At 45.1% G+C, this 25,063-nt stretch overlaps 1 protein-coding gene across 7 annotated transcripts in view; it reads right to left on the bottom strand.

The window, feature by feature from the left end:
- The window catches only part of DLGAP4 (DLG associated protein 4), a 554,791-nt gene that overhangs the window by 164,003 nt on the left and 365,725 nt on the right, over positions 1-25,063 (bottom strand). For 2 of the 7 annotated variants that reach the window (XM_086932207.1, XM_086932209.1), the window contains exon 1: positions 5,018-5,241. The exons of the other annotated variants lie outside the window; for them this stretch is intronic. The gene's annotated coding sequence lies outside the window, so the exon portion shown is untranslated. Of the gene's footprint in view, positions 1-5,017; positions 5,242-25,063 lie in introns of those variants that run through there. 7 annotated transcript variants of the gene reach the window in all.

Below are 25,063 nucleotides of genomic sequence, written 5' to 3'. Positions count from 1 at the left end.
AAACTGGAGCAGGCAGAGGAGAGGCACACCAGCATGAGGGTACAACACGTGAGAGCGGAGGAGAATGAGCACACATGGGAGACAGCTGGAAAACACATGCACTAGTGGAGTGCGTAAACAAACAAAACTATAGCAGCGCATGAAAAATGTACAGTGGAAGCATACTAGTATTGTGTCCATGCTGCAGATGAACAGGAAGCAAAGCCACGCAAGTCTTAGAATAAGAAGCAAGCTAATGAGTGGCAATGACGCCAGCCAGTGGTAAGCAATGGGTGGAGTCCAATCTAACAATACGTCTCGTAGTGGACGGTGCAAATGCTGCGTAGCAGGTCAGAGCTAAAAATGAAGATTTGTTTCAGCATTAAAGTACACAATGGAGACACTAATGGGTGAGGGGAAAACCGTGCACGGGGGAGACCGCAACACGTGCGGGAAGGGCAAGAAGCACACAATGGAGAACACACGAGAGAGAGGCTGTGGAGATGCACAAGAAAAGCGAGTAAGAGCAACACGGGTAGGGGGAGAAGCACAAGGGGGAGAGAACAGCGCAGAGGGGCGGGGGAGAAGCACAAGGGAGAGAGCAGCGCAGAGGGGCGGGGGAGAAGCACAAGGGGGAGAGAGCAGCGCAGGGGAGAAGGACATGAGAGAGAGAGAGAGACGCATACATGTGTGAGACAGCAACAGGGAGCGTTGCGAGTGGCATACAAGACGGAGGGAAGAGAGGGGAGGGGGGAGGAGAAATGCGACACGGCGGGAAGGGGAGGGGGCGGAGCGGGTAAAATGAACAAGACGGAGGGAAGAGAGGGGAGAGGGGAGGAGAAATGCGACACGGCGGGAGGGGGCGGAGCGGGTAAACAAAGACGGACGTGCACGCGCTTTTAAGCTCAATGCGCATGCGCATTGAGCTTAAAAGTCACGGGCACTGCAAGGAATCGCCACGATTCCTTGCAGTGTGGATAAAGAGTAGATAAGTCCCAATACTCTCGCCTTGCTCGATGCGCATGCGCATCGACAGGCGAGACCTAAAAACAGCTAAAGGTATTTTTTTAAGCACCTTGGGGCACATGCATCAACCTATTTAGGAAGTGCAAATGGTGCGAATCGGTAAATTCGGCCGTTTGCACTTCCTAAATACGTTTTTGGGATGCATGAAACAATTTTTCAAAATTCGCTTTTTTTTGCATTTCCTAAAAATGCAAATGCATTTAAGGAATCGCATTTGTGCGATTCCTTAAATGCAATGCATCAATTTTTTAAAAAATGCGAATTTTGAAATAGGAAGTGCAAATTAACACGAGGTTGACCCTCGTGTTAATTTGCGAAATTGTTTCAAAAAGCACAAAAATGCATTTAGAAAAGTGTCATGTTACAGACACACATGTCCTTAGGACATGTGTGTGTGAAACATGCACTTTAAAATACATTTCAGGGGTGCAGGGTGGGGTCCTTTGGACCCCCCTCTGCACCCTTGCAATGCAACAAATTGCGATTTCCTAAAAAAAGAAATGCAAAACGGCATTGATTCCTATGGGCCTCTAGGCCCATAGGAATCAATGTAATGCCATTCCTTAATTGCGATTCGCAATTAAGGAATCGCAAATTCCGAAATTTAAGAAATCCTAAAAAATTTTAGGATTTCTTGATGCATAGGATTTTGCAATTCCTAAATAGCGATTCCTTAATTTTCGCTATTTAGGAAATGCAAAATCCTAGATTGATGCATGTGCCCCCTTGCTTCTTCTATGAGACAGAAATCGCCAATAAAAACCTATGCAGGCGGAATACATAGGTTTGTTGGCCGGACAGAGGGGGCTGAGGAATCAAGGCACTTGCAGTTATCAGGAGGGGGGGGGGGGGGGGGGGGTGTTCTACAAAAGGTGTTCACTAGCATATTGGTTAAAGGGAAATAAATTAGCTGGTGCCAAGAAGCTCAAGGGAAGATGAAATTAAAGGACATAAGAAAATGAGCTACGGTTGGGCACTGCAGTGTGACTGCCTCCCGTCCCGTTTGTCCAGCAGCAATGTGGATTTTGCAGTCTTTCACGGACGCAGACATGAACATGTGCATTAGGAAATTTGTTAATGAAAACTAAAACTGATAAAAGAGACTACTGGAAACGTTCACCCACGCCATTTTGACAATTATTTTTCTTCACTACAAAAACAGATTGAAAAGGATCAGATGGGCCTTCTTTTACAATCACCTGTGACCACTCACACTCCAGCTACTGTTTTAACCATAGCCACTGTCACAAATGCACTTGGAGAAATGGAGTGATCCATACAATTGTACTGCCCCCCCCCCCCCACCAAAAAATTGCATTTAATTTCACTTTTCAAGTCAGACTTAAATATAGAGGTTCTCCAACAGACTGGATCGTAAAGAATAGAATTAAAATGCTTAATACTAAATGCTGCCGACTGAACTGCTTTCTACAGCTATCATATTTTGGAAGCGAAAGAGCAATTGTGGCCTAGGAACATGAAGTTCTCCCCTTTAATTCACACAGTCCAGGATAGTTAGGAACCTGGTATATGAATCTGAATTCAAAGTCTGCAACTTGACTTCTAGGCCAACAAGCACACGTGTGAGTAGTTTCTAGATGCAAAATCTACTTTTTCATTTGCAGACTTAATGCAAACCACGATTCAGGTACAACAGATCATATAGAGTGAGTGGCTTCCATTCCAATTCAAACGCTTCTTGTCAACTGTGCACGTAAAGCACTGTTTGGGTTACACTGCCAAGACTCCAGCATGATGGAAACATCTTTACTACTGCTGGAGAAAAATGAACTATGATGAAAAACGATTACCAGATTACATACGTGTCCCGCTGCCCATTTCAAAATGAATCTAAAGTTTGTACCCACTCTGTGACGGGAACATTGTCCCAGTATGAGAGTCTATCTGCCACCATCTATACACGGTGCTACAGATTATGTTTGGACCCTCCGATGAGCCATGACTAAACAATGGATTCTTTGTACAACATGAACATCTGCAACCATGGAACTATGGACCTGACCCTTTCTAAATGCAAAGATCAAGCATTGCAAAGCGAATAGGTCTCGTCTTTGTGATCTATTGGTTTCGCCAATTGTTTTAGCAACGCAGTGCAGAGTGGCTAAAGTTGGAGAAAAAAAAAATACGCTTTTGACATGGCTGCGTGCGTTGTTTTGTAAGCATTCGCAACATAAATGCGTGTAACGACAAAATGGCACAGGCATTTTTTTTTTTTTTTAGTTACCAATACGAGTTGGAGGGACAAACTAGCATAGCAAATTGGGACACAAATAAGAAGCAGGCAAATGAGTAAGACAGGAAAGCCAACCAATGGTAAGCAACAGGCTGGCTTCAAAGCACCTCTAAGTTTTTGGTAAGCCACCATATGCCTTGCAATAGACAGCGCTATCAAGTAGGCTCCCCATAAAAAGGAGAGGGGGGGGGGTTTAAAACCAGTGCATCATCGTTGATAGTAACGGGACCAACCAATTATGACTGAATCCAATATAATACTTTTCTTGTTTGCTTTATTCTGAAGTCTTTTCTTGTATGGTTATTTGTTTTCCATTTAGCCGTTACATCTTCAATGCAAACTACTTTGCCAATATAATATCAGGTAGAATTGGGTTTATGAAGTGCCAAGGAGTATTTTTACTTTTTGGGTACACTATGAACTTCATTCACTCAAGACCACACTAAAAAATGGCTCTGCTGTATTTAACAGAACAGAGACAAAATAAGTGAGGCATGACTGGCAATCAAAGTAGCTGTTTACCAACGAGGAGGCAGGTTACAAGCACAACTTGCACTTTTGAAATTGGTGCTGATATTTCCAAGGCTTCACAAGTGCAAAAGAAACAGAAAGAGACATTTTGCAAAGGTCGTCCCAAAAATTATTGTAAATTACACCAATGGAATCTGTGTCTTTTGTAAACGTTGGTTCTAACTGTATAGGGACTCACACAATTATGGAATTCGCTCATCTGTGTTCTATGGAAGGACTTCTACAAATGTGTATAGGAGCCGCACTCCAATTAAATGCATAGGAAGTAACAGTTTTGGCCTCCAAAGCGTGAACGTGTGCCGGCAAAAACTGGAATGCATATCTGGTTGGCTTTTACAGAGTAGCTGTATGCCAGCTATCAGCCACTCTAAAGGACGAAAACACATTAGAACCACACGAAAACACATAAAATGGAGAAAATACTTCACAACCAGCAAGTGAGCGCAGGTACAGTGCACATCAATGCTGCAGCTTGAATGTTGTGAGTACTGCTGGGTTTCTTCAATTACCTTTAGATATATACACAAAGGGTGTAAACAATGGCCACGGACCTCATTCAGATATCCTATTTCTCTGTAACGCCATTTAATAAGGCTACCTGGTCTCTATACCCGATCACCAACTCCTAATGCATGTTGGGAGTTGTGTAATTCACATCCGAGTCAAACTCGACCTGCTTTTACTGTGACCCAAACAGAAACAGCTCAGGCGAAGCCTTCCATCCCAAGCAAACAATATACACCCAAACTAACCCAGCGCCACATTCAGCGGTGTAGATAATGTAGTGGCAGCAGGGCATGACGTCCCTCTCCAGACTCTCGCATCAAGGCGCTCCATCAGAGTACAGACTTTCCTATCTTGAAGGGAAAAAGTAAACTCGCACCAGAGTATTCCAATATAAAAATCCATAGCTTTAAATCGGAGACCCTGCAAAGTATACGCACCTTACTTAACACGTTCTGAGAAGCTACACACTGGAAACAAGGCATTTTGGGTTAAAAGCAAAAATAGCTTGGCGGCGCGACAAATAATTTGCTTGTACAGAAAGAAAAAAGGTGTGTTATTGATAAAGATGTGGTTCCTCATTTAAAACCGCCGGGCTACCTTGGCAAATAATTCACACTCATCCCCCACAGCCCAGGTAAACCGACCCTGCTCATATTGAGCCCGCAATTCCACCGTGTTCATGAAGGAGTAAGAATAAGGTGTAAGTAATGAAACGCTTACCCTGCTGCAGCCTGCCAAAGTGTCAACTCCGACAAAAGCCCTAGCATTCCTCCCTGCCCTGTTGCCAGGCCAACTCACAGTGAGGCAGGAAAGCGAGAGACTGGCTCTAATAACCCCCTTTGGAGGAGAAAGAGAAGGAGCTGGGAGGCGACAGCAGGGCGGAGCTCCTCTCGGCTTCTGTTAATGAAACTCCAGGAAATGAGTCAGTTCCTACTAACACATCCCTTCCATACAACTGGCATCAAGTTACCGACCACCCACTCAAAACAGGAGTGCTCTGGGACAACCGCTGCAACTGCCTGGAAGAGTAAAAGGGGGAGATCGTGAGTGCGCCGAGTGCCAGGGCCCAGAGGAAGGGGCAGGTCGGAGCAGACGACTCGAGAGCACCAGAGAAAAGGCATAATGGCAGCCTCCATGGGAGGCGGGCACACTAGATTCAGCATGACCAACTGTCTAGTGGCCCCGCGCCATCTGCTGCGCCGTCAGCCTGCCCCGATTCCAAGACGATCGCAAACTGCATTTTGGGGCTTGCAGTTTCGCTTTTACACTTGCAAGCCTGGACTCAACATCCCATCATGCAAAGTGCTGGAGGTTAAAAACGTCAGACATGGCTTTAGGCGTCTAGGACATGAAGCCACTTGACAGGGCGCGCGCCAGCAAAAGGGGAGACACGTGTATAAAGTGTAATTTGGCTAGAGGGCGATGTGTTTACGTAAACATCAGTAAAGGAAACAAAAAAAGCATAAAGCGACGCAGAGAAGGTAAAGACGTGGGAAATAGGAGCCGAAAAGAAAACAGTCTCTTCAGAGCAACTACAGAACACACTCGAGGTCCCGTCCAACGACTGTATTCAAGGCGACCGGTTTTGTTGTGTGTGCTTATTGCTTTTAACTCAGCAATAGCTAAACATATGAAACAGACTTTAATCGCTTACGCGTCCTTTCTATAAAAGCTTCAATTGCAGAGTATAATGAAAGCATGCAGTTTGTTCTGCGCAGCGTCCTTAACACTAGAAATGGCATACCGTACTTTATAGACAACTGCTGGCAAACGTATCTACTCAAATATGGCGACTGTCTATGCCTACGTGAAAAGCCTAACCGTTTTAATGGGGCCGAATCAAAACCACCTAAAAGTAAAAGAAAGTCTCGGAAGATTTGTAATGCGGTTCTCTATTGTGGCTAGACAGGAATAACATTTTATGATGTAATCCGAGATACATAATCTGGTCAACACAAAAACGATACTCCCGAAAATAAATAACAAGCATTTACAATGCAACGGTCTCGCCTTTGCAAAAGTTAGAGCTATTGGCATCATAAATGACAAATTTTTAATTTATGTGTTGGTTTGGAAAACAGATAAATATATGGCATTGTCATTTACAATGCCAATAACGTAATCTCTCGCAAATGCGAGACCTATTGCATTTGCACCCACACCCCCACACACGCACACGCACACGCACACACACACACACACACACAGATAGATGTGGTGGATGTAGTGATGGTGGATGTGGTGTTGGAAGTGGTGGTGGATGTGTTGGTGGTGGATGTGGTGGTGGTGGATATGGTGATGGTGGTGGTGGATGTGGATGTGGTGGTGGTGGTGGATGTGGTGGTGGATGTGGTGGTGGTGGATATGATGGTGGTGGGTGTGGTGGATGTGGTGGTGGTGGATATGATGGTGGTGGATGTGATGGTGGATGTGGTGTTGGAAGTGGTGGTGGATGTGGTGGTGGATGTGGTGGTGGATGTGGTGGTGGATGTGGTGGTGGTGGATGTGGTGGTGGATGTGGTGGATGTGATGCTGGTGGTGGATGTGGATCTGGTGTTGGGTGTGGTGTTGGGTGTGGTGTTAGCGTGGGGATTCAAGTGCATTATTTGGGAAGTAAATATCGCAAAACAGTAAAGATCAGAAAAAAAAACGAGCTGCAGTTGTTCCGCCGTTGTTCCCCACTGTAGTGCAAACTTGGTAAATGATGGCGGTAACACGCATCCTGCAGTGAACCAGACTATGTGATAAAACTGCAACACACACCTCAGGCACAAGGCGCGCAGAGAGATGGGTGTGAGTCACAAGAGTCCAGTGTGTTTCATAAGGGGGAAATTCTAAGATGTGTGTTCTGCAAACACAATCAATCAATCAATCAATCAGTGACACTTATAAAGCGCGCTACATACCCGTAGGGTCTCAAGGCGCTGGGGGGGGGGGGGGGGGGAGCCGCTACTGCTCGAACAGCCAGGTCTTCAGCTTCTTCCTGAAGGAGAGGTGGTCTTGGGTCAGGCGCAGGTCGGTCGGGAGGGAGTTCCAGGTCTTGGCGGCCAGGTAGGAGAAGGACCTTCCTCCTGTAGTCGCTCTTCGGATGCGGGGGACGGCGGCGAGGGCGTGGTTGGCTGATCGGAGGTGGCGTTTGGGAGCGTAGAAGTTGACTCGGCTGTTGAGGTAGCTCGGGCCTTGGTCGTGTAGGGCTTTGTGTGCGTGGGTGAGGAGGCGGAAGGTGGTTCTTTTGTTGACGGGGAGCCAGTGAAGGTCTCTCAGATGTCCGGAGATGTGGCTGGTTCGTGGGATGTCGAGGATGAGTCTGGCTGAGGCGTTCTGGATCCGCTGGAGTCTCTTCTGGAGCTTGGCGGTGGTACCGGCGTAGAGGGCGTTGCCGTAGTCCAGTCGGCTGGTGACGAGGGCCTGGGTGACGGTCTTCCTGGTCTCGGTGGGGATCCACCAGAAGATCTTCCGTAGCATGCGTAGGATGTTGAAGCATGCAGAGGAGACGTTGTTGACTTGCCTGGTCATGGAGAGGGAGGAGTCCAGGATGAAGCCCAGGTTGCGTGCATGGTCTGTCGGTTTGGGTGCGGTGCCCAGGGCGGGAGGCCACCAGGAGTCGTCCCAGGCGGAGGGAGAGGAGCCCAGGATGAGGACCTCCGTCTTGTCCGAGTTCAGTTTCAGGCGGCTGGTCGTCATCCACTCGGCTACCTCTTTCATCCCTTCGTGCAGGTTGGCTCTGGCGGCGGCGGGGTCGTTGGTCAGGGAGAGGATCAGCTGGGTGTTGTCGGCGTAGGAGATTATGCTGAGGTTGTGTTTGCGTACGATGGCCGCGAGGGGGCTCATGTAGACGTTGAAGAGGGTGGGGCTCAGAGATGATCCTTGGGGGACGCCGCAGATGACTTCGGTGGCCTCTGACTTGTACGGTGGTAGGCGGACTCTCTGTGTTCTCCCGTCGAGGAAGGAGATGATCCATTCCAGCGCCTTGTCCTGGATTCCGACGTTGCTGAGGCGCCGTACTAGGGTGCGGTGGCAGACCGTGTCGAATGCCGCGGAGAGGTCTAGGAGGATGAGGGCCGCTGTTTCTCCGTTGTCCATCAGGGCTCGGATGTCATCGGTGGCGGCGATGAGGGCGGTCTCGGTGCTGTGGTTGGCTCGGAAGCCGGACTGTGAGGGGTCGAGGGATCCGTTCGTCTCGAGGAAGGCGGCCATATGCTTGTTGACGGTCTTCTCGATGACTTTGGCTGGAAACGGGAGGAGCGAGATGGGGCGGTAATTCTTGAGGTCGGTGGGGTCCGCTGTTGGTTTCTTGAGTAGAGCGCTGAGTTCGGCGTGTTTCCAGCTCTCGGGGAAGATGGTGGTGTCGAAGGATGTGTTGATGATGTCTCGCAGGTGGGGTGCGATGACAGCGTCGGCCTTGTTGAAGACGTGGTGAGGGCAGGGGTCGGTCGGTGATCCGGAGTGGATGGAGTTCATCGTGCGGATGGTGTCTTCGGTGCTGATCGGGGTCCAGGCGTGGAGGGTGGTGGTGGGGGGTGGTTGTTCGGTCATGGTGTGCGTTGGTTGGTTGTTGAAGCTGTTGTGTATGTCCGGGATCTTGTTGTGGAAGTATGAAGCCAGGGAGTTGCAGAGGTCTTGCGATGGGGTGATGTCGTTGTTTCCTGCGCTGGGGTTGGAAAGCTCTTTGACGATGTTGAAGAGTTCCTTGCAGTTGTGTGCGTTGTTGTCCAACCGGTCCTTGAATGCTGTTTTCTTGGCGGCGCGGATCAGCTGGTGGTGTTTCCGGGTGGCAAGTTTGAAGGAGGTCCTGTTGTCCGGTGTCGGTTCCCTTCTCCAGACTTTCTCGAGGGCTCGGCAGTTCTTCTTGGAGCTCTTGAGTTCGTCGGTGAACCATGGGGCTTTCTTGCTGCCGGGTCTGCTGGGCGGGGTCCTCAGTGGAGCGAGTTCGTCTGCGCAGTTGCTGATCCACTTCGTGAGGTTGTCGGCGGCCTGGCTGGGGTTCGCTGAGCTGGCAGGAGGGTGCTGGCTCAGGGAGGTGGCGAGCTGGTCTGCTGTGATCTTGTTCCAGCTTCTGCGGGCGGCCTGTTGCTGGTGGTGGTGGGTCGTTGTTTTCTTGAAGGTGAAGTGGACGCAGCTGTGGTCCGTCCATTGAAGCTCTGTGGCGTGGCTGAAGTCGATGTCCTTGCTGGATGAGAAGACAGCGTCGAGTGTGTGTCCGGCGAGGTGGGTGGGGGTGGACACCAGTTGCTTGAGTCCCAGGTTGGCGAGGTTGTCGAGCAGGGTGCTGGTGTTGCGGTCGTTGTTGTTCTCCAGATGGAAGTTGAGGTCTCCCAGGAGGATGTAGTCAGCGGAGGGGAGGGCATGTGGGCTGACGAAGTCGGCGATGTCCTCGCTGAATTGTGTGCGTGGTCCAGGGGGTCGGTTAACTATATGTTAGTTTATAACACATTTGTCACGTGTAACACGGCACCTGATCTCTAATTGCATTAATCAGACTCAAAATGTGTCTTTATTTGCGACATGATACATATGATTGTGCCTTTTGGTTGCTGTCAATATTGGGAAAAAGATCACAAAGCTTTCATAATAATTAAACAAAGTACAGCGGGGTCAAAATAATGAGGAATAAATCTCGGAGCACAGAGGGAAAATACAACTTTCCAGACTCCGAGATTGATGCCCGTCGCGCTGCTTGGTTGGATTTATGACTGCGATTTTCAAACAAAACAACAAATATCGAAAACCTCATGCTACACGCTATCCGTCTGCTCTCGCTTCCGGCAAGTGGCATTGATTTTTAAGAAAAAGTTTGAAAAGGATTGTCCGTCGTGGGGATAAATCAAAAAGGGTCTTTTATGGAGGCGCATTATCCAAAGTGAACCAATTTCGTACAATTACTGAAACCAATAAAAATTCAGTTATTGGCCCGGGGGAGAAGTGGTGAGGGGGCCTGGGGGATGATTGCATCAACAGGCAGGAGATAACCAGGAAACATGAGCGAAGATGTAAGCGGGGCTTTTCATCTGCCTCGGACTGAAAAAATGACTTTCAACGATGATTGAGGCAGACAAACCCCCTTACCCCCTTCCCTGCCTTCTCTCAGGACGTGAAGTCGAGAGACACGGTAGAAGGGCTTTATGCGAACTACAAATAACCAGCCACTGGCACTCGCGGCCGGCCGGCTGGCGTCCAGGGACATGCTGCCTCATCACGCTCACAGGGCAAGAAGACAGTGGAGCCGAGGAGACTATATGCACACAGACACAGACTGCCACACACGTATACATAATATACTCACAACATAAATACACAGGCACACATGTTTACACGGGTATACTATACACACATACGCATGTGTAAAGACACTCAGAGGAAACAAGAAAGTTATTGATGCGGCTGCCATTGTTAAAGTTGTAGCGTGGCGCGTCTATAATTATTTTAAAAAAGATGAAATGTTCCCATCCATGTCTTATGGTTAAGCCTCGCATTATAAAACAAGCTTGAGATCACTGGGTAAGATTATAATTTAAATGAAATGTGCAACTGGAAACAAACTTGTAAGAGACTGCTACGCAAGGAATAAACGCATTAATGGTGAACGAAGTTAAAGTATTCCAGTAAAAATCTCGAAAATGTGCGTTTTTAGCAATATTCAAAATCACTTCAATCTCATTTAAACCGAATGGCAACGGGCGCCGACTAGCAGGAAACGCAGCAGGAGGTGGTGTGGGACGTCCTGCAACTTAAAGAAGCCTGCTTGAATGGGCAGCCATGTGTGTGTTATCAGCGCCGCGCATTGGTATGCAGACTCCCCCTGCATTCCAGCAGGCGCGCGTCGCGATCCGGGCTGCATTCGCACTGTGGAGACAAGACCTGGCCGCGCGCACAACGCTATCCTATGGTCAAACGCTGCGCGCGGCCAGGTCTTGTCTCACTTCGGTGTTCTCAGACTGCTGAGACGCCGACAATAGTTCTCTGGCGAGAACGCGCTTTCAGCGCGTTATAGCCGAGACCTAAAAAGTAGCCTATACACACACAGCACTAATGAAGAAAGGAATTGAATTAGCCAAGCAGTGTTTTGATGTTTTCTCAATCTTTCAATCACGTTTAGAATAGCTTCTCAAGATGGCTGGCCGTCTATGTTAGACATCGGTAATCGTGCCCATAAGGTAATCTAACTGCAGCCAATGCGTACAGTGACAGCATGTTCTGGAGGAAAAGGGATACCAGCTGATCGCAATATGTGGTGCCAGGGAGCTCTTGGTCCCCGTACCTTGGCAGCCCAGCCCGCTTTCAGCTGGAAACACGCCCACGTCCCCCAGAGGGGTGAGCCTAGGACAGGGGAAAGATAACGCTGTACAGAATGAAGCTAGACTCCTGCTGTATAACAGGCCACTTACATTAAAATGGTTATGTAACTTTATTTTTCTTTTGAAATGCATTTTTTTTCTTGATATTGGAGTTTGTAGATGTAAAAACTGACTAGAAACTATCTGGCAACCTCTATTGAAAAATGAATATCAATCTTTTACTCTTCAAAACGCCATCCATTTTCAAAGACTCACTACTTGACGAGTGCTTACTGGCACTGGGTATTTGGGCCATACTAAATCCAACTGTAAACATCCAGGGCGGTGGCCTGAATTGAAAATCACACACTTAATTCCCTAAATAAATTGTATGGGAGACATTGGCGAGTTTAAAATGAGAGATTATTGTGAAATGTTCCTAAAGAGTACAACTGGGCAGGCCAGCAACCTACAGGTTCTCTGCACACACAAGTTAAAGAGGCATCAGTTCAGTGATGTGATGGCTGGCATTTGGCGCGTCAGAGGACTGCCTCACTGCCAGCTCTCAAGGTTGTGAACTGATCTTCAGGGTTTTATCCAACTAATGCATCCACTATCAGTATGTGAAAAATTCCAGGTGAGAAAATCTCACCTCAGGCTAGACCAGGAGGCAAGGCTTTGTATCAAGGAGACGAGGCAGCACCCACCTCCCTTATTCAATGATCGCATCTTGCATAAATCACAGCACTGGGAGATCGGAAGTGGGGAGAGACCACAACTATTTAACACCTTGGGTGCTTGAGATATTTTCCTCCTCTGCTGCATTCCCTTCATTCCCATTGTTCATGACGAGCTCAGCTCGTCATGAGCACAGCTCAACCGTGCCTCATGACGAGCTGAGCTCGTCATGAGCATCGAAGGGGTTAACAATAAAGGCGAGAACAGCATCCAGTTTATCATCTAAAAAATAAAAAACTTCATAATATCATACTGCCTCACAAAGTAAAACAAGCATTTGCAAAGCCAGTAGGTCGCACGTTTTTAACGGATCACAGACTAAATATCAACAAAAATATAGAATGAACAAAATATCAACAGAATATCGACTCCCTATCTACAAAAAGGTAAGTACAAAAATATTGAAGACAAAATATTGTTTAAAATATAGTTTGTAAAAAATATCGAATTTTTTTAATATGTTAAAAGTAATATTACATTAAACAATATAATTAAGGAAAACACTTTAAATTAAAAAATATTAATATGAATAAATAATATATGTAATCTTTAAAAATACATTTACATCAGCGTTGGATAGTGGGAGGGTAAAATTTACTATTTCCACTCCAGTGAGTGCAACAGTAGGGAAAGTAATAATTTAATTTTTAAATAAAAAATAAATCAATACCAATAAAAAAGTAATTAAAAATCAATCTCAAACTAATTAATTATAAACACCAAATATTATTTATTACAAATTACATAATAATTAACCAAATAATTTTCAATACCAAAAACGTAAAACGTTATAAAACAATTACCAATTAATAATTAACTATACATTAATCATCCATACACAAAAATAATTTCAATAATTACTTAATTACAATTAAATTACTTCCCACCCTATTCCCCTATAAACCCAAAACCCACTCCAAATTAAATACAATTAACATTATTAGTTACCAATTAATACAAATAATTACCTATTAATAATTAAATAATAAATTATCAATACCAATAAATAAAAACATTTTCTTAATTACAATTAAATTACTTCCCACCCTATTCCCCTATAACCCACAACCCGCTCCAGAACTAACACAAAATTAAAAATAATTAATAATTCCTAAATATTCATATTTAATTTACTATAATTAAATTACTTCCCATCCTATTCCCCTATGAACCCAGAACCCGCTACAGAATAAAATTACGCAAAAAAAAATTACTTAAAAAAATTACAAAAATATACAATTTTAACACAAATACTAACATACAAAACACACAAAAAAACGGTATTAAAAATTCGATATATTTTAATACCTATATTATGTACTTCAATATTCTGACAGTCGTTATTACCTGCCTTTCGATATTTTTAATCACTATATTATGTCCATTCAATATGTCCATTCTATATTTTGAAGTAGATATTCTGTCCATTCTATAATTTTGATTCGATATTATGTCCAGTTACCCTTTTTAACCTATTTGATTTGCCAGTGCTTTTTGTCAATACTATACAGCCAAAAGCAGCAGTTCATAAATCTTATACCATGCACCGGCAAGGATGCTTGTACTCCAAAGAATGGAATGACGTAGGCTATCATCTATTATGTTTGTGATAGTTTCTCAAACTGAAAATATGATCAAAAATACAATGCAAGACATTCACAACTAGATTCAGCTTTTAAAAGGTGAGAGAATGGTTTTCCCAATAAACAAAAAAAATGTGCTAATTTCTACCGGTTAGCAACCGTCGAGGTACCTTGCACAGAGGTTCAGTCTTTCTTGATCTACCACAGATACTCCTTGTTGAACCTAGGAGACCAGGAAAGCCTCCTCTGATGCCAGGAAAGCCTCGTCTGATGGCAGCAGTCCTACTATCTGGCACCCGAGGCTGCACACACAACCACCTTTGGGAATTTTAGATGTTTCCTCCTTTCCTCATTAGCTGTAAAAAACCATTGAAGAGAATACCAATTTAAAGGAAGGATCAAGGCAAATGCCTGAATAGAAAACACACTTTAATTAATCCCTACTTTAGTGCTATATTGTCCACATGAAGGGGCACTACAGAGGCCAGAGAGGTTTACCTTTAGCTACTCATAGCCTATGCCAAAGAAGGAGAACATAGACACCCGTGAAGCGTGACTTCACAGTTTATATCCATCCCATATCAATGGAAAGGGACTACTGAGGGATCAACCATCCCATGTATGCTCACAAATGGAGACTGCATGAACTGCAGCAGTACTTTGACTAAACCCAAGAAAGTACTATACAGGCAGCTTTCGAGCAAGCAACCTGTGCCCATTACAAGCAACGTCCCAACTTCTAGCCATGACTCTTAGCTGGTCATGGATAGAAGAAATTATTTTAGCCAAGATTTACATTGGTTGCCTCTCTGAAAGGGGCAAACAAAAAATCTAAATTCTCCATATTTCCAAAGGTGCTCACCGGACACACTCAAACACATCGAGTAACAATGCACTGATATTTGCTAAGCAATGATTACACCCTCTAAGGTGCACCTAGTCTCTTTACCGAGACCTATACTGGCTAACCACGAAATGGCAACCTACCATTACACTTTCGCAGCTTTGTCAGCAGTCTAAGCTCTTGCTTTGCACAGAATGCCTCAGGGGATTTTGCAAAAATACTTCCACGCTCTTCATAAGCAGCATGATCTATTTCAGTCCGGCTAAGTAAAGTGGAACAATGTGGAATGTTAGCTAATTTGTCAGCAACCTTGGCAGCCATATTTTAGAAAATACATGCAGCGTCATGTATTCCAAACAATGCACGCACACTCAAATGATGCAGAATTTTAGAAGATGGAAGAGACTGTGGTACAGAACTGGAGGCTTTCTTGCAACTCATACAGCTCACTAACAGTTAACACATTAGTGGATTAAAATTGAAAGTCCTTTTAAAGAGGACAAAGAATTCCAAAATTATAGCCTACGCACTTTCATCAATAATCTCCAAACGGAATGCAGCCCGTTTCCTCCTGGACCAGGGATGCGAGGTGCCTCATGGGGGGAAAAAAAGGAAAGGGGGAAACCTTTATTCAAGCAGAGGGATTGCCTGGATCCTTTTTGAAACCAAGAGAACAGAAATAAACGGACAGAGGCCAAAGTTGTGTCAATATTTTAATCTGCTGTGTACGTGTAGTACAGCACACCACCAAAGTAAGTCCCTTCTGAACACAGTGGTGACCGTCATTTAGTGCATGTAAAAGCTACAGAGTTAGAACAAGCTGAAAATTAGGTATTCTACAGGAGGGCAAGCCTTCTTACACTGTCTCCTTAGCATGTAACAAACACTCTTGTACTACTGATCGGAGGCGTTTAGATTGCGCATAACGTAAATCTTGGCATATTAAGGGCATCAGTGGCATGAAGGGGTGGCACATGGGCATTCAAGGCTGAATCTATCCATGTATGGCAATACTACAGGCAAGTACGGGAAGAAAATGGCAAGCTGATGTTTGTTCACGAATGTGAAAAGCTTGTACCCCCGGCTCCATGTCTGCTCTTCGAGCCAGAGTGGTATCCGTAACTTGAGCAACTAAAGCGCTTTATTAGCACATATGATCAGTTTAGCTCTGCTATGTGCGCATCGAGATTGTGATGTGCGTGTGAGGTTTTCATTTTTGGGTTATCCATCATGTCGATTTTAAGAAGACTACCCTGAGAGAAAGTACTGAATATTAGGTGCAATCCAGGGTTGGTATTTGTGCCCCACACCTTAATGATCACTAGCAGTCATTGGCTAGAGAATTGGTTCTTAACTTGTGGTCCGCGGACACCTGGGGGGTTCGCAATGCCTACTTAAGGGGTTTGCACCGGTTAAGAAAAAGAAATTTAGTTGACAGATTAATAAAAGTTTATCTAAATAAAAAAGTAAAAGAAATGCAAAAAGTTATGTAAATGTAAAGGAATTTGGAATTGAAGTCTAAAAACGAAGTTGATATTCTTAGCTTGAGTCGTAGAAGCAGCAAAAGTACAGTAAACAGTAAGCTAATTTGAGTATGGACGATAGGTGGCCTCAATTGAGAAACAAAAAACAATTAGTAGCAACAACAACAAAAAAAGCATAGTAAGAAGCTAGTGTCTAGCATATCACTACATCTTTTAGAACTAAAATCCGAATTTAAAAAGCACTAACCATTAAAATAGAATTTCAATTTTTCTATTCTAGCTTTTGAATTCAAAAAAAATATTTCACCATTTGTAAATTTGTGTGATGCATACCGGTTCCTGTATATTTGTCTACTGTTTGGAGGTTCAAATTGTAGAAATTACTTAGGCCTGTTCCCCAGGTTTCTCGTAATAATGGAGTTGAGGTGGGCCCACTGGATTCCAATAATGATTCACTTGGGAGAGAGGGGGTCCAAAGAAGTCAAAAGGTAAAGAACCGCTTGGCTAGAGGGACCACACCAACGGGATCGTACATCCACAGACAACACCAATTTCTGAGGTTTCAAGACGTTCTTTAATAACTTTCCAAAATGAGGCAGCTGTGCTCATGTCCAAGAATTGAGTATGTATGCGGTCATGCTTTTAGTATCAGCACAGAGCAACTATGTTCACTGGCACTTTAAGTGGTTATGAAGGTCCCCCTCGAGCGTGAATTCAGAAGGACTACTCCTTTTTTGGGGGGTTTCCCCAAGACAGCACATGAGCTGTGAGTGTGAGACATGTTTATATACTGTGAGATTACAGACCGCCCATGGCTTACCATTTATTAGCTTCATCGTCGCTCTCATTTCCTTCATCCCAGTTTGTCATGGCATGCAGGTGTTATGTCCTCGTTTTGTGTTTGACCCTCCCATGGATCGTGGACCAAGTACCTTTGCCCATCCACTGTTCCCGGTTTTGGTGCTATTTTTTTCTTTGTGATCAAGGACTCCTTTTAAGTGCTTGCCTGTCAGTCCATCTCCCATATACCAGTCCATGTACCTTCTTTGCCCTCCAACTCTGTACTCTATGCCACTGCACACTACTCTACACAAAAGTACACTATTCTGTGACTGCACTCCACTCTACTCCACTCTGCACCACTACCCTCTACTCTGCACCACAGCCCTATACACTGTGCCACTCTGCACCACTGCATTCTATGCCACTCTACTTTGCATCAATCTACTCTACGCCACTGCGGTCTACGCCAGTCCACATCACTATGCCACCCACTCTATTGCACTCTACGCCATGCCAATCAATGCCATACCAATCCACTCCATACCACTGCACTCTACACCAGTCCCCTCCACTTTATGCCATACAACTCCCCGGTGCTGTACAACATGGCTAAAAGACATTGGCAAAGTCAATAACTGTTGCATTGGCAAAACCTATTGGCTTAGCCAAGGTTTGTTTATTAATAGGCTGTACAGCTCCATTCTGCGAGTGGTTCACAGAATTCAGAGGAACTCGTGTGCAAACTGGGTCTCAGAAGTATGTTAATCTGGCCCCTGACCTCCGAGCGGAGAAGGCCAGCAGGGGGGTCTAAACGGTATAGTAGTTTTTATCGAGAAGCTATGGCAAACAACATAACTATTTAACTTACTGCATTATCAATCCTGAAAAGAATTGGAAAATGCTATTAACAGCGAACAGGGTCCAAAGATCGACGGGCACTCCATGCTAGACTGAAAAACTAATATAAATAACTTCTACGATAACAAGTGTTACTCTGCAGTAGGAGATTGTAAAATTAATCGAATCTATGAAACTGCAGTTCCCAGGGCACTGGGTGACCAAGTGATCAATTAAAGAGTCACTGGGGACTGAAAGCACATTCAGCTGTAAACACAAACTGACAAATGCACAGAAAAATAGCTGGGCATCCGGAGACGACACTGAGACCGGGCAAAACAGACTAGAGCAAAAATCAAAAGCAGATAATGAAAATAATAATAATAATAATAATAATAATAATAATAATAATACTACAACATACATAAACAGAGGCCATAAACACTGATTTTGCACCCTCATATGTTTTCCACTGCAAAGACAGTCCCGCTTCTCAGCAAGTATGGTGTTCCCTGCTCCTGAATGATCAGCCCTATATTTGACCACACAAAGAGTTATCTGTATACATAAAATACATGTAAATAAAACAGGGTTTTCTACAACACCCAACTGAACTCTGCTGTTTCTAAGCATTATGTTACGGAGTTTTATACAGAGCAAGTCCACCATTTACAGCAGCACTGTAGTGCTGTATAGATCTAATGAGCATATTAATAAGTTAACCTATAACGAGGACATAATATTTAAGTCGTCCAACCAAAACCATACCTCTAAGTTTTGCAGTCTTGTTCTGAGAGCATAGATCTTTATTATTCACTTGAATTGTTTTGACCTGCTATTGATGTTTCAGTAGATGTGGTGTAGTCTCATTCTCTATGTGCCCCTGTCCCACTGGCTGCTGAATTCTCATTATTGGTTATCACCATGGAAGACTCAACGAGGGACTTGGGGCCTCATTTATGAGAAATGGCGCATCACTGCGTGAAAGCAGCGATGCGTCACTTCTCAGTGCGCACGCCTTGCGACATACCTGATGCGTCATATTTAATGTATGATGCATCATGTCGCAAGGGGTTACAGATACGTCAGAAATACTGACGTATCTGTAAGCGCAAAAGTGACGCATTGCTGGAGTGTGTCACGAAAGTGACGCAACCCCAGCAATACGTCCTTTCACATGGGGCAAGCCCCATGTTGAAGGGCCTGTGTCAGTCTTACGCCTGCTGTGAGGCAGGCGCAAGATTTTGAAGCAATGGCGTCCTAGAAGTGACGCAGTGAAATCTCATAGATTTCACGGTCACTTCTACAAGGCTTTTTGCGGGGGAATGCCCCCCTGCATACATTATACCCGACGCAGGTATAAAGTAGTGCAGGGGTTTACAAAGTGACGCATCTGCTTAGATGCGTCACTTTGTAAATAGTGCACAACAGGAGCCATGTTTTACGCCGCTTATGCTTCACAAAAAGTGACGCATCGGAAGCGCAAAACTGACGCAAGGCCTCATAAATGAGGCCCCTGGTCTCATGATGTACCACCAAAGCTTGAGAGTCTGTGAAGAGGTCAGGTGTGAGTTAGGTCAACTTTTATTGTCTGGATGTTGTGTGCATGTCAGTGATAAAATTACTAGATGCCACACTCAATGATGTCATGTGGTGTTATAATAATTAAACAACAGGGGGTGGTGATGGACAGAGTTTCTGAATTAAGCAGAATACTCTCACCCAGTCAAGAGATCAGGGCTTAATCCAACACCGTTTTTTAGCTCACTGCACCATCCCAGCTCAGAACCTGGCTATATGCAAATTAGTCTGTCCCTGGCCCAGTGTATCATGGGAACAGGGCAAACCAAACTACCAAGCCAATTCTTTCACTGGGAAGGAAACAAGCTACCGGGGACCGGTTTCTGGCATTTCAGCCGTCTTCGGCCCGGCTTGCTTGAATCCTGATGGTGCAATGAGCAAGGGACTCACGTCTGAGTATACCCTTCCACGCTTATGGTGGACAAAATAATTAAACAACAGGGGGTGGTGATGGACAGAGTTTCTGAATTAAGCAGAATACTCTCACCCAGTCAAGAGATCAGGGCTTAATCCAACACCGTTTTTTAGCTCACTGCACCATCCCAGCTCAGAACCTGGCTATATGCAAATTAGTCTGTCCCTGGCCCAGCTTCCGGGGACCGGTTTCTGGCATTACAGCCGTCCGTAAGCGTGGAAGGGTATACTCAGACGGGAGTCCCTTGCTCATTGCACCATCAGGATTCAAGCAAGCCAGGCCGAAGACGGCTGAAATGCCAGAAACCGGTCCCCGGTAGCTTGTTTCCTTCCCAGTGAAAGAATTGGCTTGGTAGTTTGGTTTGCCCTGTTCCCATGATGCACTGGGCCAGGGACAGACTAATTTGCATATAGCCAGGTTCTGAGCTGGGATGGTGCAGTGAGCTAAAAAACGGTGTTGGATTAAGCCCTGATCTCTTGACTGGGTGAGAGTATTCTGCTTAATTCAGAAACTCTGTCCATCACCACCCCTGTTGTTTAATTATGTGGTGTTATAATGGCTGTATGTGTATGCTCCTCTGGACGGGTATCAGGAGGACTCCAATGTCCTAGCATTAGGTATTGTGTGTGCAGGCCTCGCATAAAGGTTGTCCTCCCTCTCCTTTTTTGTTCACCCTCTGGGCAATGAAAGAGCACTCGAGTATGGGTGACAACACATACTGAAGCTAAAAAATGTAGTTTCTTAAATCTAATTGATCACGGACCTCTTTCTGCAGCATCATGTTTTATGGCCATTATTCTACCAGCCGTCACTAGGTTTTCATTGTGATTCCCAAAATCATATCGTATGGATGGGTTGAAGTTGTACTGGGCTGTATAAAAGGTGGCCTGCAGCAGAATGTGGTGATATAATGTTAGGGGCGTGTTGAGATGGGTATAGGATTTTATAATGCGATGCGTTTGGCTTACTGTATTGAATAGGGAACATGGTATTGGAAATGTACTGTTAAATGAGTGTGGACTGATAAGGTATGTGAAGCAGGGAGAGTGTTAAATTAAATATGGTGAGATGTTGTATTGCAAGATAGGATTCTGGTGCCTTGTTGGATGCTATGGAGTGTTAAGGTGTTGGAAGGTGTGCTGGCATGTTAGTTGTGAGGCACAATACTCTGTTTGGTGCAATATGTGTGTCCAGGTGAAGCAGGGCATGGTACTATAAGTGTACCTTCAATGTTTTATGACACCATTTACATCCAAACAGATGGCTATAACAAGTCTGGTAATGCCACAAACAAATCACAAGCATTAGCTATCGCATTCGAAGCACTATTAAGAGCCAAGTGCATTCGCTCAGACCCCCTTGTGTGTGGTGGCATGGGTGTGGTGTTGTTGCAGGTTCTGTTCTGAAAACTGCAAACAATCAATTTTAGAGCCAGCCTCCCTAGCTAACATTTTCTAACATGTTCTACGAAGTTGCTTTTAAAAGGTGATCAATAACATATTTAAGAGAACATTAGGAAAGATAAAGCTACTATTAGCAAATCATAACATATTAAAGTAGGTAACATGATAGAAGTCTCTTCTTCATCCTGTTAGTTGCCAAAGGAGAGTTGAAACGGAACAAAAAAAAATAAGTGCATCATACCCAGAAGATTCTGCTGTCTCTAAGCAAATTATTGCCATCCTTTGGGTGGGAGTGAAATAAATGTGTGTGTGTGTGTGTGTGTGTGTGTGGGGGGGGGGGGGGGGGGGATTTATTATATATTTTTCTTTAAAACGTTTAGAGGAAAAGTGAGGGGTAGGGGAAACGAACTGGGGTGAGGGAAGAGGGAGGCCGAAGCAAGAGCTAAACGCAAAAAGAAATATATAAGTTCCCTGAAATGCAAGTAGTGGAAGGATAGGCCATTTAATGAAAAGCATGCTAAAGAAGCTGTGATCAAGGTATGGTCTACCACCAAAAGAGAAAAGAAATCTAACAAATCTAGAAACACGAAAACCAGACTGTCAAGAAAGTCAATTAATTATAAGCAATAGTTTGACGCAAAGACAAAAAATGCAAGTATTGGTATTGTCCACAACAGGTCTTTCGACAAACAAACTAAAGTCTAAAGAGAAGATGGCCTCCTTCTACAGCACACACACAAATAATTGTGTGTTTGGCAGGCTCCAGGCCCAGCTCTCCAGTGCTGCTGCACCGCTGTTCTTTCTCCCTGTTTTTTGAGTGCTTTCTCCTGTTTTCCCTCTTTTTTAACTTCTTTCTCCTTTACCCCCATTTTTCTGAAAGCTTTTGCCACCTTTTAACTACTTTCTCTTTTTACACCGTTATTGAATATTTTCTTCTGTTGTTGCCTTGTTTTTTTACTGCTTTCTCCGTGAAGCAGCTAGCAACTTAAGCGCCTTGAGACCCTCGCGGGTGATTTGCTGCACTTTGTAAATCCTGACTGACTGATTTAGCACTCACACTGGAATTCCAATTTCCGATTTACAAACATGCCAGTATACCTGAAACAGCCGTTAACGTAATTTGAAATGGAAATGGGGCAAGTTAGAATATAAACCACCATGGATTTTAATTACATTTATATAGCGCTTACTACCCCCTGACGAGGCTTCGAAGCTTGAGCAAAGATATTTAACAAACATTTCTGGCAAGGAAATTATTCAACGACAGTACAAAAAAAACCAAGCATTGGAAATGCAATAGGTCTCGCAATAGGAAAGTTAGAGCTATTGGTGTTATAAATATTTTTTATTTATGTGTTGTTTTTTTAAATAGCTAAATTAATAGCTTTCTTCTTTACAAAGCCAATAGTTATAACTTTTGTAAATGTGACACGTCTAGCATTTGTAATGCAACATGTTTTGTATTTACGTGACTTATATGTATTGATATAAAAAAAAAACAATGGCTTTTAATTTTTTTAAATAATTAATACGTAAATAAAATGGATTTTATTTTATATTGCCAATAGCTTAAACTTTATTAAATATATTTAGTGAAGATTATGTTTTGTGTATTTTATTGTGACGAAAATCCAAGAACAGAAGTGAAATTTTAAGATTTAGTTTGATATTTGGAATAAATTTTGAAACATTGAGAAAACATATTTGAACTAGTGATGCTGTAGTAGAGCAGAGTGATGCTGTGGTAGCGCAGAGTGATGCTGTAGTTGCGATGCTGTAGTTGCGATGCTGTAGTTGCGATGCTGTAGTTGCGATGAGTGACGCTGTAGTTGCGATGAGTGACGCTGTGGTTGCGATGAGTGACGCTGTGGTTGCGATGAGTGACGCTGTGGTTGCGATGAGTGACGCTGTGGTTGCGATGAGTGACGCTGTGGTTGCGATGAGTGACGCTGTGGTTGCGATGAGTGACGCTGTGGTTGCGATGAGTGACGCTGTGGTGGCGATGAGTGACGCTGTGGTGGCGCTGAGCGACGCTGTGGTGGCGCTGAGCGACGCTGTGGTGGCGCTGAGCGACGCTGTGGTGGCGCTGAGCGACGCTGTGGTGGCGCTGAGCGACGCTGTGGTGGCGCTGAGTGACGCTGTGGTGGCGCTGAGTGACGCTGTGGTGGTGCTGAGTGATGCTGTGGTGGTGCTGAGTGATGCTGTGGTGGTGCGTAGTGATGATGTGATGCTGCCGAGTGATGCTGTGCCGTTGAGTGATGCAGTGGCATAGATTGATGCTGTGTTGTGGAGTAATGCTATTGCGTTGAGGGATGATGTGGCGTTGATTGTTTTTGTGTCGTTGAGTGATGATGTGGCATTGTTTTATGCTGTGGCGTTGAGGGATGCTGTGCACCAAGTGGTGCTGTGGCTTTGAGTGGTGCAGTGGCGTTGTGTGTTGATTTGGCTTTGAGTGATGCTGTGGCGTTGAGTGATGTTATGTTATTGAGGGATGTTGTGTCGTTGAGTGTTATTGTGGCATTGAGTGGTGTTTTGGCGTTGAGGGGTGTTGATTGAATCAGTGACGTTGACTGATGCTTTTGCGCTGACTGATGCTTTTGCGCTGAGTGATGCTGTGGCGCTGAGTGATGCTGTGGCGCTGAGTGATGCTGTGGCGCTGAGTGATGCTGTGGCGCTGAGTGATGCTGTGGCGCTGAGTGATGCTGTGGCGCTGAGTGATGCTGTGGCGCTGAGTGATGCTGTGGCGCTGAGTGATGCTGTGGCGCTGAGTGATGCTGTGGCGCTGAGTGACGCTGTGGCGCTGAGTGACGCTGTTGCGCTGAGTGATGCTGTTGCGCTGAGTGACGAGTGTTGATGTGGTATTGAGTGGTGCTATGGTATTTAATTGTTTTGTTGCGTTGACTGTTGCTGTGGCGTTGAGTGGTGCTGAGTGATGGTGTGGCGTTGTTTTTTGTGGCATTGAGTGATGCTGTGCTATTGAGTGTTGCTGTGGCATTGAGTAATGCAGTGGCATTGAGTGGTGCAGTGTCATTTAGTGTTGCAGTGGCATTTAGAGGTGATGTGGCATTGAGTGGTGCTGTGGCGTTGCCGTGAAACTGAAAGCACGGCCGGCCGGCAGGCCGTGAAAGCCTTTAATGCCGCAGAGAGTGGAGCGGCACCAAGCTGGGCAACAGATGGCTGACGATTTGATGCTGTGCACGCGCATTTTATGTCAATGCGCTTGCGCATTGACCTAAAAGCGCACGGGCACAGCATCAAATCGCCAGTTAGTTAAAGTCTGTTTAAAGCCCTATAGTCTCGCTCCGCAAGACCTAAAAAGGAAAAAGAAAAAAACGGAAACGTACACCGCAAATGCTTAAACAACTTTCATGGCCAAAGCAGGTGCTATGCACAGCTCACATCATATCTTCTCATTACATTACAATAGGGCAGGCTGCAGGTACACCTTTGGGTGATGCACGAAGGGCAGGTTTTTTAGGTCTTGTGGCGTTAACCGCGCAAAAGCGCGGTCTCGCCAGAGACCTTTTGTCAGCCACACAGCTTTCCAGGAGACAGGAGCTGGCCACGCGCATCCCAAAATCGGCGATTGGAGCGGGCCGCGAATGCGCACGCTGTGGCCATCTCCTGGAAAGCTCCAACACACACACAGCCACACCTCCCCCCTGCACGCATGCGCACACACAGACACACACACGAGCGCACATACACGCACACACACATACAGAGACCCCTCAGCCGCCGCACACACACCAGCGCACCTACACACATGCATGCACACACGCATACAGAGACCCCCGCCGCCGCACACAAACACACAAGCGCAC

The sequence above is a fragment of the Lissotriton vulgaris genome, chromosome 7 (assembly GCF_964263255.1).
Source record: "Lissotriton vulgaris chromosome 7, aLisVul1.2, whole genome shotgun sequence".
In the NCBI taxonomy this organism is placed as follows: Eukaryota; Metazoa; Chordata; class Amphibia; order Caudata; family Salamandridae; genus Lissotriton; species Lissotriton vulgaris.
This window is presented reverse-complemented; position numbering and strand designations above follow the sequence as displayed.